Consider the following 11,462-nt stretch of genomic DNA (forward strand, 5'->3'; position numbering starts at 1 on the left):
GACAGGTATGTCTGTTGAAGTATCAAGGAATGTTCCAACATCCTCTATGACATCGATTCCTTCCTCTTTATCATCCACAATAACGTTTATGGATTCCATCAGGACATTGGTCCTGTAGTTGAACACTCTGTAAGCTCTGCTGTTAATTGAGTATCCTAGGAATATACCCTCATCACTTTTGGGATCCATTTTCCTTCTCTGTTCACGATCTGTGAGAATGTAACATTTACTTCCAAAGATATGAAAGTACTTCACAGTGGGCTTTCTGCCTTTCCATATTTCATACAGAATGAAGGAGGTTCCTTTTCTCAAGGTAACTCTATTGTGAACATAGCAAGCTGTATTCATCGCTTCGGCCCAAAAGTGCATAGGGAGCTTCTTTGCATGAATCATAGCTCTGGCAGATTCTTGAATAGTTCTATTTTTCCTTTCAACTATCCCATTCTGCTGAGGAGTTATAGGAGAGGAGAACTCATGACTTATTCCTTCAGACGAGCAAAACTCATAAAACTTGGAATTTTTGAACTCCGTACCATGATCACTCCTAATTCGGACAACACCACTGTCCTTTTCCCTTTGAAGTCTGATGCACAGTTCTTTGAAGACATCAAATGCATCTGACTTTTCTCTGATGAAGCTTATCCAAGTGTATCTGGAATGGTCATCAACCACCACATATGCATATCTCTTTCCACCCAGACTTTCAACCTGCATAGGTCCCATTAAGTCCATGTGCAACAGTTCCAGAATTCTGGAAGTTGTAGGATGTCCCAGTTTCGGGTGTGACATCTTGGTTTGCTTGCCAACCTGGCATTCTCCACAGACTCTTCCTTCATCAATAAGCAGCTTTGGGATTCCTCTAACTGCTTCCTTGGATATGATCTTTTTCATTCCCCTTAAGTGGAGATGACCAATGCGTCTATGCCATAACTTCACCTCCTGTTCTTCCTTGGCTGAGGAGCAAATTGTGGAAAAGTTTGAGACTTTAGGTTCCCACAGATAACAGTTATCTTTGGATCTGGATCCTCTCATAACTTCCTGATTGTCTCCATTTGTGACAACACATAGCTCCTTAGTAAACTGGACATAGAACCCTTGATCACACAGCTGGCTTATGCTGATGAGGTTAGTAGTTAGTCCTTTTACTAACAGCACATTATTCAGTTCTGGAACTCCAGAGCAGTCCAGCTTACCCACACCTTTTATTTTTCCTTTAGCACCATCACCAAAGGTCACATAACTGGTAGTGTGAGGTTGTATATCCACCAATAAATTCTCCATACCAGTCATATGTCTTGAACAGCCACTGTCAAAGTACCAGTCTTCTCTGGTAGATGCCCTTAGAGCTGTGTGAGCTAGCCTAGCATACCATTATCGTTTCTTGATGGGGGCATTATGCCTATATGCCTTATGCTTAGGTCTGACATGAGGGGCTTGGTTTGGATAACCATGCATCCTGTAGCAGAAGGCTTTTATATGGCCAAGCCTACCACAGTGGTGACATCTCCATCACTGAAATTTCTTCTTCTGATGGTTACTCATCCTGGTTCCCTGATGTTGAGACATTGGATGTGACCTCTGCTTGAATTTCTGAACTTTAGCCTTTGACCGTTTGAGTTCAGCTGAGGATTTTTTCACAAAGCCTAAACCAGACATGGTTCCAGACTTCTGTCCCACCTTGAGGATCTCTTCCAAGGAGTCTGTTCCTTTATTTAGCATTCTGATGGATTTCGTCATTTGATCCAGCTTGGAGGTCAACAAGGTTATCTCACCATTGAGATCATCTATGACTATCAGATGCTTCTGTTTCTCATCCTCCAGCTCCTTGATGAGCTTCTTCTGCTTTTCTCCTTGTACACGCATTTCTGCACTGGTGACACATAGCTCCTTATATGATGCAGCAAGCTCATCAAAGGTCAGTTCATCTGCACTTGAGTCATCATCAGTGGCACAAACACTAGTTAGTGCAGTGACATGTTTGGCAGATTCTCCTTCAGATTCACTCTCAGAATCTCCTTCAGACCATGTGACAGATAGCCCCTTCTTTTGCATTTTGAGGTAAGTAGGACATTCAGCTCTAATGTGTCCATAACCTTCACATCCATGACACTGGATTCCCTTGCCTTGGTTGAACTTTTCTTCAGAAGTTGATACTTTCCTGATGTCAGACGAGATGTTCTTGACATTTGGTCTACCTCTTTGATCAATCTTCTTCACGACCTTGTTGAACTGTCTCCCAAGCATGGCTATGGCTTCAGCTATGCTTTCATCACCTCCAGTATATCCTGCTTCTGACTCCTCTTCAATATTGGATACAAAAGCTACGCTTTTGTTCTTCTTTTCAACATTCTCACACAAGCCCATTTCAAAGGTTTGGAGAGAACCAATGAGCTCATCCACCTTCATATTGCAGATCTCCTGAGCCTCTTCTATAGCAGTGACCTTCATGGCAAATCTCTTAGGTAATGACCTGAGAATCTTTCTTACAAGTTTCTCTTCAGTCATTTTCTCACCTAAGCCTCCAGAGGTGTTGGCAATTTCAAGAATATTCATGTGAAAGTCATGAATAGTCTCATCCTCTTTCATCCTCAGATTTTCAAACTTGGTGGTCAGCATCTGAAGTTTAGACATCTTCACCTTGGAGGTACCTTCATGAGTTATCTTGAGGGTATCCCAAACTTCCTTGGCCAGCTCACAGTGGTGCACCAGTCTGAAGATGTTCTTACTTATTCCATTGAACAATGCATTCAAGGCCTTAGAATTTCCAAGGGCTAATGCCTCCTGCTCCTTGTCCCACTCTTCTTCAGGAATTTGCATACTGACTCCATCGTTACCTGTCTTCGTTGGATGTTCCCATCCTTTGTTGACAGCTCTCCAGACTTTGCTATCTAGAGACCTTAAGAAGGCTATCATACGAGGCTTCCAGTCATCATAGTTAGAACCATCCAGCATGGGTGGTCTATTTGAGTGTCCTACATCCTTGTCCATGGTACTAGAAAGTAACTTCCCTAGATCTCACCCAGAAATTAACATGCAGGGTGCCTGCTCTGATGCCAATTGAAATTCTAGTTATCAGACTTTCGATGTCACACGGGTTGTTATGACATCCAATTCTGCACAGACAAGAATTATGCAGAACTTAAAAAGTAAGTGCAGTAAATAACACAAGTAATTGTTTACCCAGTTCGGTCCAACATGACCTACGTCTGGGGGCTACCAAGCCAGGGAGGAAATCCACTATTAGTAGTATTAATTCAGACCTTAAACCAACTGTTTAACCCTATCACTTAATACCTACCCAATGCAATTTCAATCTTACACTAAGATCAGAGTTCCTACTCACTCCCCCTCAATCACCTCAGTGATTACAACCTTTAATTAATATTAAAGACAATTGTGAAGTCACACTTCAAACAACTCTTGATTGTGCTTAACAGCTTTAATCAAGATACACAGCACTCACGCTTAAAAGCTTAGAGTGACACAACACTTACAACTCAATGAACACCCTATACCAATGCAATCATCTCAGTGATAATAGCTTGGCTCACAAGATACATCTAATACAAGACACACAAAAATACAGCAGTGAAGTATGATGGACACACAAAATCTTCACGCCTAAAATCCCCGAGTTTTGAATGAAGGATTGCCATCCTTTTATATTGCAGCACTTGGGCCCTGTACTTGTATTTCCTGAATTTAAGGTCAAGCGAGTTAACCTAAATTCCACAACTAGGTTACTAACAAATAGGCTATTTGTTAGGTTCATTAATTGTAGCTTGGTTGTTGGTTTCCTGGATTTTCGCTCAGCTGTTGAATCCCTGAAGAATAGCCTGAGAAAAATGCTGAAACAGAAAAACTAAACAACCTACAATATAGCATACGCTGTCAGGAATGAATGTCACAACATTCAGTTTGACGTCCAAATCAAAGACCATATGCTAAGTCTGTTTTTCCTGAAAACAGACAGTACAAATTTGCTGAACTGCACAAGACCAATCTGTCCATACTTCAGTAGCAGCGAACATTAATAAATGTCAAAGCATCCAATTTGACATTTACACATAGAGCCTTACGTCAGGTCTGTTATCCTCTTGATAAGCAGACTGAGAAACATACTGAACTTTAGCAGACAACCAACCTGCCTATTATTCAGTATATGCTGTCTGTCAATGATGAATGTCATAACATCCAGTTTGACATTCAGACAGTAGGCCTTAAGCCAGGTCTGTTATCCCCTTGATAGACAGACTGGAAATAAATACTGAGTTATTACAGAACACCTACTGTTCTATTCCTCAGTATCTATTGACAGGGATGAATGTCATAACATCTGGTTTGACATTCAGTAGATCCTGTATTAGCTAAACCTGCAACATACAACTCAAGAATGTCATGACATCAGTCAAGACATTAGAGTACAGTTAGATATTCTAACTTACAATGCAGTCAAACAATCATCTCCACAGCATGTCATGACATCAGTCAAGACAGTAGGATCCAGCTAGTGTTTTACCATATAATGCAGCCAATCAAACATCTACAACATCTATGGTCTATAGTGGTTTCAGGTCGAAGGGTGGTATACACCATTATCACCATGAGAATAACTTATGACACTTTGCATAACATTCTATATAGTATTCTCATAGCGGGTCAATCTAGTATAAATATTACTCTTAATATTCATACCTATGTTTAAGACTTGATAACTCCTTATCCATGATCCATGAGATGTGATCATCAGTCTATATACATAATAGTCTTAATGGTTTAATGTTATCCCACATCACAATAAAGCTCGACTATGGATACTTTAAGAATAATGTCCTTATGTTTAATGTGATCTCATGATTAAGTCACACTTGATACATTAAACGGACTATCTATTCTAGGGACTTTATTAGAAAAACATAATAAAGAAAAAGCCTTTTATTATTAATAAATAATTCGATACAAGTACCAAAAGTATTGGCCTCTAGGGCTTACACCAACAATCTCCCACTAGCACTAGAGCCAATCAGGCATACCCCTAATGCCCATAGATCTAGTATGTCTATCATGCTTCTGCTGCGCAAGAGGCTTTGTCAGTGGGTGAGCAATATTGTCAAGTGTAGGTACTCTGCATATTTTCACATCTCCTCTATCTATTATCTCTCGAATGAGGTGATAACGCCTAAGTATGTGTTTGGATCGTTGGTGAGATCGAGGCTCCTTAGCTTGTGCGATAGCACCATTGTTATCACAATAGAGACCAATGGGATCCACAATGCTAGGAACTATGCCAAGTTCACTAATGAACTTTTTGATCTAAACAACTTCCTTTGTTGCACTTGAGGCAACAATATACTCGGCCTCGATTGTAGAATTAGCAACTGTATCTTGCTTTGAAGTTTTCCAGCTCACAGCGCCACCGTTTAAACAAAACACATAACCAGATTGCGATCTAAAGTCATCCTTATATGTCTGGAAGCTAGCATCGGTGTATCCAATTAGAGCCAACTCTTCCTGACCTCCATATATCAAGAATGAGTCCTTAGTCCTTCTCAAATACTTAAGTGTCGCATCCGCGAAAAACAACCGGCGGGCTGAAACAAAACAACACAGAGCCGCCACCGTGCGTTATTTATCCCAAAAGAGGGAAAGGAAACGCTCAGAGTAAACCTGGAAAGAACATGGTCTCGCGACCAAAGAGAATGGGATCGGGAGTCGGTTATGCGTAGGGAAGGTATTAGCACCCCTACGCATCCGTCGTACTCGACGGGATCCACGCTCTAAAGATAGGAAAAGGTTGCTAAAACAAACATCACACACACACACACTGAAACAACACAGGTGGAGGAAGATGGGAGAGGGCTCGCTAGGACATCGCATCCTATACCTACGTATCTCATCTGGAATTAGAATCAGAGCTACCGTAGTTCGGCTCACGCACGCCGAAACAAAACACACACAAACAGGCAAACATGGAACCCGAACGCCAATCGCTGGACTTACATCGACTTCCGAACCAAACAAACCCACACTGGAAACCAGATGCCACTTGATGGACTTATACCGGACTCCAAGCACACAACAAGAGGATACGGAATGCCAATAGCTGGGCTTACATCCATCTCCTACACACAAGAACAAACAAACAACAAGTTACTAAGGAGTCGGGAACTCGAGCCTAGCAACTGTCAAGCAAACACCAAGAAGGGTGAACACACAGACTAACAGGGAGCCGGGAACTCGAGCCTGATAGCTGGCAAGCACAACACACTCAAAAAAAGAAAAGGGTGCCCGGAGAGGTCTCGCACGACCTCCTGCCTACGTACCTCATCTGGTATGAGGATCAGGGCAACGTAGTTCCCCTAAACAGGGGAGAAAGACTAGCCTAACCAGATAACAGAGGGAGACACAACTAGGGAGACTAACTCGAGCCTAGATGTTATCATGCATAATCATCCCTAAGTTAAGGTTTGCTATCTATCTTGCTCAGGCAGCAAGCTAATCCTAAACATGCAAAGCAAAACATGCAAGCATAATCAAAACAAAGCAAACATTCACAATTAGCACACACTATATCCAGACAAAGTGGGCTCACACAAAGGGTTAAGTTGCAAAAGCAACACAACTGTGTCAGGGTGATGTTAGCTCTTAACCTTGACATTGAGAGTCAAGCTGAAGCCAGATGAAATGGGGAAGTGAGGGGTGTGCCTCACAGCTCTTATCCCTGGCCAGGGAGAGCTTCAGACAAAGAAGTGTGGGTCCAGAAAGTGGGAACCCTTCTACACTTATGACACTGACTCAACTGTACAACTATACAAGGATCTTGGGTTAGGATCCACAATGCATCAACACCAGTTGTGTGAGCAGAGGGCCGACTCAACAGAAGAGCAGGAGATGGATTGCACATCTCTTGTATCTGCCAATTGCCTTAATCAAGGTCTTTTCCTGCTTGGGGACAAAAATAAACAAGCACAGGCATTGCCTCTTAAGGAGGACTTCAGACAGGTGCCTGGCCAAGTAACAGGCCAGGTCTTCCAGACTACATGGAGTTAGTGGGTTATACCTCAATTGGTTTACACAACCAAGCAACAGCAACAGCAAGTTCACAATGAACTATAGCAACTAATGTACCTGAAATCAATCTAGCACAATTAGTACACAGCTCAAACAGACAATTACAAGTTAACAGTTAACTGTACACAAGCAATGCATCAAGCAAAGCATAAGCCAATGCTCAACACAAATGAATTAGAAACCACCTACAAAACAAAATTAATGTTAATCAACATCATTCACATGAGCAACTCAAACCCAGTGCATTAATTCCTCCATGCCATTTGCCTTTTGTCCTGAAAACACAACTCAATCATGAGAAGCAAACCCTAGGACAAAGCCTAGGGTCAAAGGAGGAGAAATATTTCAAAACAGAACATGAAACTTATCCAAAATCAAGTTCAATCAAATTAAAAACAAATCCAGTTGGTCTCATGTTCAAATCATCAATCATTATCATTTCATGAAGTAAAGAGTACAAAGCATGCAATTTAGAACCTCAAAGGACCAAATAGAATGGTTCAACTCAAATCTCAATCCAAAACAATTCAATAAATCTCCAAAAAATTCACAGCTAAACAACATTCATTACATGTCAATCACACCAAATTTCAGGCCATTTGGACAAAGGGAAGCAAGTCAATTAAATTCATCAAGTTAAAGCATGCTCATACAAGTCCAAACAAGGCACAATATCATGTATCAACTTCAAGCAAGCATAAAACAGTGTAGGAACATGATAAATGCACCAAACCAATACCATGATACACTTCAAGATGTCTATAATCACTCCACAAAATTTCAGGTCCATCCAATGCATATCCAGAATTTCACAAATCAATTAAAAACATGACTCACAAAAAGTCCACATTTGGTCAAACAGAAAGGAAATTCTCAATCAAATTGGAAACACATCCTAAAATTCCAGAAAAATTCACATGTGAACCTAACATCCAGAAGATACAACATGCAAAATTTCAGCTCATTTCAAGTTCATATGGCATGGTAACAAAATTCATGAAGTCAGACAAGAAATGGTGTGACACAAATTGTCACACCTCTAATGATCATGTCATATCTCTCAATCCAGAAACTCAAAAATCACAAACCATATATCAAAATGTCCATTAAGATCTCTAGAACAAGAATGCAAAATTTCAGGAATTTCTAATTAGGTATCATCATTTCATGAGCAAAATACCAAGCAAGGTGCAAACAAACACATGTTCATACAAACCCTAGGCCATTCCAAAAATTACACGTGCACAATTTCCACAAAAATCACCAAAAAATATTAGAGACTACAAGGATCATTCCACAAAAAATCTCACATTATTTGGAGAAAAATTGAATGAGATATGGATTTTCTAATGTCATGAAAAAATAAAAAAATGTGAAATGGCATGTGAAATCATGTATAGCATATGAAGAAAAAATGCAAATGCCAAAATGGAAATGCCGTGGTGGAGAATCGAAGCGCTACAGTAGTTTATTTTGAAAAAGTAGCGCGCCACTGTAGCACTAACATCAAACACATGCTGAAACGCGGAACTGAAGATCCAAGGCGGTTTTCTGGAAAATTTCACCACATTCATACGCGTGTTCATACATTCAAACACTCAAGAACAAATCCTCACCAAAATCAACAAACCATATATCATTGGAAAGCTCTCCTAATGTACATCGACAATATCACATTCATTAAGCCTAATTCATCCTAATTTAACCGGATCGATCCAAAACATAATCATGCATGAAAGTTCAAATCAACATAACTCTCTCATTTTCAACGAAAATTAATGATTCAACTTGCAGAATTCTCTACTAAACAAGATCTATCCAAATCATCAATCAATTTCAAGAATCATTGAAGTCGAAAACTCACCTTAATTTGAAGACAGTTGCGAATTTGCGTGTTTTTGGCCTTGAAATTGCAAAACAGATGCGCTATGACTCTTGTATAGGTGAATGGAACAAGTCTTGTTGCTCAATTACGCACGATCTTGATGAAATCTTGAATTGCCATTGTTGCACCTCACTTTAACAGTCCAAAATTTGGCTTGGAAATGAAGAAATCTTGCTTCAATTAGCTTCAATAATGCATGTAGATGATGAATTGATGATGAACAATGCAAGGTTTGTGGAGATTTTTGGAAAAAAAGTGAGAGAGAAAGTGAAGAGGTTTTTGTGATTTCTAGATCTAGATCTTGATTCTGTTGTTGCTAATCAGAAAACAGTTACAATTTAGTTTATATATGTTATGTTAATGATGTTAGTAATCATGATTAGTGCTAATGTGATGGATTAGTGAAAATGCAATTTCATGCTAAATGGCAATTTGGTCAATTCACCCACACTTATGCAAAACCAATGTAACAGTGGAATTTTCTGGTTTGAGCAAGTTTCAAGTGGCATTTGTGAGCTAGTGCAAAAGGAATGGAGTGAAAATAATGAATATTTCTCAAAAACACATTTTCCCTCCACTTTTTAAAATTGGTCCACTTGAAAAATGGACTTTTTATGTGATGAGTTTTGATGAAATGTGATGATGGATTATGATAGTACATGTCAAATGGAGTTTGCTCAAAGAAACCTCACTCAATTTGGCCTTATGAATCAAGAGTTATGCCACTTTGAAAATCAACTTTTTTGGACAATGATCAATCCATATCTTGCCAACCACAAATGAGAAATTCATGTTCTTGGACTTTTTGGAAAGGTGAGATCAAGATCTACAACTTTCATGTTGAACAAATTTTCATTTGAAGCATTTTTGGACACGTAATTTTGAGGAGAAAAACTTTCCATTTTTGGCAATTTTCAATTACAAGTCACTTTCTATTTTTGGAAAGTTTCCATCTGACTTTATTTTCTTCATTCTTGATGTTTGAAATGTCAAATGAAACTTGTCTAGACATGAATGAAGTGTCTCTAACTCTCTCCCCCATCCAAATCCATCATTTCAGGCACAGTTGACCTTTGGTTGACTTTTTATGACTGATAGATGAATTGGCTGTGCACTGATGAACTTGAGCCTCAAACTCCTGATGCAATGGCTCAATGATGAAACCCTAGCTTCCATAAGCTCAATATAACCATATGATGATCCCCATATCCATTGAAACCCCATCTCCTTGACAAGCCCTGATTGGCACAATGTAGATGATTAGGGTTGACCAGAGGTCAAAACCCTAATCTCAAGGTATCTGATCAAATATGATGAACCTCTTGGATGATGATGACAAAACCATGATGATGATGTATCATGTACCATTTCAACCAAGATAAAGCTCAACCTCCTTGAGAATCAAGAAACCCTAATTTGAGTCACAAACCCTCAGATGGTCAGTGATCAGTCCAATGAAACCCTAGCTTGCATCTTAACCTCTTTATCTTCTGATCAAGACTTAGGAGGATGACTTGCTCAATGTTGCCATATGATATGCAAATATGCAATGCCTAATGACCTAAAAAATGATATGCAATATGTTAAGCTAGTCCCAAGAGAGGAGGGCAAATTTTGAGGTGTTACATTAAGGATATTCTTGACAGCTACCCAATGAGCATCACTAGGATCAGATTGGTACCTACTCGTTGCACTTAAAGCATACGAGACATCTGGTCGAGTACATAACATGGCATACATGATAGATCCTATTGCAGATGCATATGGAATCTTATTCATGCGATCCCTTTCTTCCTTAGTTGAAGGGGATTTATTTTTGATAGACACAAGCCATGTTGCATAGGTATGAATCCTTTCTTGGAATCATGCATATTAAAGTGTCTCAGCACTTTGTCTATATACGTACTCTGACTTAGGCCAAGCAGTTTTTGTGATTTATCTCTATAGATTCTGATTCCTAATATATAGGCTCCTTCACCTAGGTCCTTCATAGAAAAGCATTTCCCCAACCAAGACTTTACTTGTTGCAGGGTAGGGACATCGTTTCCAATGAGTAATATGTCATCTACATATAATACCAGGAAAACGATCATGCTCCCACTAACCTTCTTGTACACACAAGGCTCATCTTCGTTCTTGATGAATCCATATTGTTTTACCGTTTCATCAAAACGAAGATTCCAGCTTCTAGAAGCTTGCTTCAATCCATAGATTGATCTTTGTAACTTACATATCTTTTAGGCTTCTTCTGGTATGTCAAATCCTTCAGGCTATGTCATGTACACATCCTCAAGAAGATTCCCATTAAGGAAAGCAGTTTTGACATCCATCTGCCATATTTCATAATCATGATATGCAGCGATAGCAAGTAAAATCCGAACAGATTTAAGCATTGCAACTGGTGAAAAGGTTTCATCATAGTCAACCCCATGAATTTGTTTATATCCTTTTGCAACCAGTCTTGCCTTATAGGTATGTACCTTACCATCCATGTCAGTCTTCTTTT

This window comes from Lathyrus oleraceus, chromosome 1 (assembly GCF_024323335.1).
Source record: "Lathyrus oleraceus cultivar Zhongwan6 chromosome 1, CAAS_Psat_ZW6_1.0, whole genome shotgun sequence".
In the NCBI taxonomy this organism is placed as follows: domain Eukaryota; kingdom Viridiplantae; phylum Streptophyta; class Magnoliopsida; order Fabales; family Fabaceae; genus Lathyrus; species Lathyrus oleraceus.